The following is a 2500-nucleotide window of genomic DNA, read 5'->3' on the forward strand; positions in this document are numbered from 1 at the left end:
TTTTTGCGTCGCCAAATATCGTACGAACGCCGTGAAACTTCCACAGGCTTTTTCAGCAGATTTGCACGTGCACTCAAAAAAGTCAAAATTTGTACACATAGACCCCATCAAACGGGAGAAATTGGCCCGGATTGCTCTCATGTGCGTTACGGGGCATCGTTTCTCTCGCGCCGAATTCTCTCGAGCTGGGAAATCGCTCATTTTTGCGTCGCCAAATATCGTACGAACGCCGTGAAACTTCCACAGGCTTTTTCAGCAGATTTGCACCTGCACTCAAAAAAGTCAAAATTTTTACACATAGACCCCATCAAACGGGAGAAATTGGCCCGGATTGCTCTCATGTGCGTTACGGGGCATCGTTTCTGTCGCGCCGAATTCCATCGAGCTGGGAAATCGCTCATTTTTGCGTCGCCAAATATCGTACGAACGCCGTGAAACTTCCACAGGCTTTTCCAGCAGATTTGCACGTGCACTCAAAAAAGTCAAAATTTTTACACATAGACCCCATCAAACGGGAGAAATTGGCCCGGATTGCTCTCATGTGCGTTACGGGGCATCGTTTCTCTCGCGCCGAATTCTCTCGAGCTGGGAAATCGCTCATTTTTGCGTCGCCAAATATCGTACGAACGCCGTGAAACTTCCACAGGCTTTTTCAGCAGATTTGCACGTGCACTCAAAAAAGTCAAAATTTTTACACATAGACCCCATCAAACGGGAGAAATTGGCCGGGATTGCTCTCATGTGCGTTACGGGGCATCGTTTCTCTCGCTCCGAATTCCATCGAGCTGGGAAATCGCTCATTTTTGCGTCGCCAAATATCGTACGAACGCCGTGAAACTTCCACAGGCTTTTTCAGCAGATTTGCACGTGCACTCAAAAAAGTCAAAATTTTTACACATAGACCCCATCAAACGGGAGAAATTGGCCGGGATTGCTCTCATGTGCGTTACGGGGCATCGTTTCTCTCGCGCCGAATTCCATCGAGCTGGGAAATCGCTCATTTTTGCGTCGCCAAATATCGTACGAACGCCGTGAAACTTCCACAGGCTTTTTCAGCAGATTTGCACGTGCACTCAAAAAAGTCAAAATTTTTACACATAGACCCCATCAAACGGGAGAAATTGGCCGGGATTGCTCTCATGTGCGTTACGGGGCATCGTTTCTCTCGCGCCGAATTCCATCGAGCTGGGAAATCGCTCATTTTTGCGTCGCCAAATATCGTACGAACGCCGTGAAACTTCCACAGGCTTTTCCAGCAGATTGGCACGTGCACTCAAAAAAGTCAAAATTTGTACACATAGACCCCATCAAACGGGAGAAATTGGCCGGGATTGCTCTCATGTGCGTTACGGGGCATCGTTTCTCTCGCTCCGAATTCCATCGAGCTGGGAAATCGCTCATTTTTGCGTCGCCAAATATCGTACGAACGCCGTGAAACTTCCACAGGCTTTTCCAGCAGATTTGCACCTGCACTCAAAAAAGTCAAAATTTTTACACATAGACCCCATCAAACGGGAGAAATTGGCCCGGATTGCTCTCATGTGCGTTACGGGGCATCGTTTCTCTCGCGCCGAATTCTCTCGAGCTGGGAAATCGCTCATTTTTGCGTCGCCAAATATCGTACGAACGCCGTGAAACTTCCACAGGCTTTTTCAGCAGATTTGCACCTGCACTCAAAAAAGTCAAAATTTTTACACATAGACCCCATCAAACGGGAGAAATTGGCCCGGATTGCTCTCATGTGCGTTACGGGGCATCGTTTCTCTCGCGCCGAATTCCATCGAGCTGGGAAATCGCTCATTTTTGCGTCGCCAAATATCGTACGAACGCCGTGAAACTTCCACAGGCTTTTTCAGCAGATTTGCACGTGCACTCAAAAAAGTCAAAATTTTTACACATAGACCCCATCAAACGGGAGAAATTGGCCCGGATTGCTCTCATGTGCGTTACGGGGCATCGTTTCTCTCGCGCCGAATTCTCTCGAGCTGGGAAATCGCTCATTTTTGCGTCGCCAAATATCGTACGAACGCCGTGAAACTTCCACAGGCTTTTTCAGCAGATTTGCACGTGCACTCAAAAAAGTCAAAATTTGTACACATAGACCCCATCAAACGGGAGAAATTGGCCGGGATTGCTCTCATGTGCGTTACGGGGCATCGTTTCTCTCGCTCCGAATTCCATCGAGCTGGGAAATCGCTCATTTTTGCGTCGCCAAATATCGTACGAACGCCGTGAAACTTCCACAGGCTTTTTCAGCAGATTTGCACGTGCACTCAAAAAAGTCAAAATTTTTACACATAGACCCCATCAAACGGGAGAAATTGGCCGGGATTGCTCTCATGTGCGTTACGGGGCATCGTTTCTCTCGCGCCGAATTCCATCGAGCTGGGAAATCGCTCATTTTTGCGTCGCCAAATATCGTACGAACGCCGTGAAACTTCCACAGGCTTTTCCAGCAGATTTGCACGTGCACTCAAAAAAGTCAAAATTTTTACACATA

The sequence above is a fragment of the Lampetra planeri genome, chromosome 4, assembly GCF_965212315.1.
Source record: "Lampetra planeri chromosome 4, kcLamPlan1.2.h2, whole genome shotgun sequence".
Classification (NCBI taxonomy): Eukaryota; Metazoa; Chordata; class Hyperoartia; order Petromyzontiformes; family Petromyzontidae; genus Lampetra; species Lampetra planeri.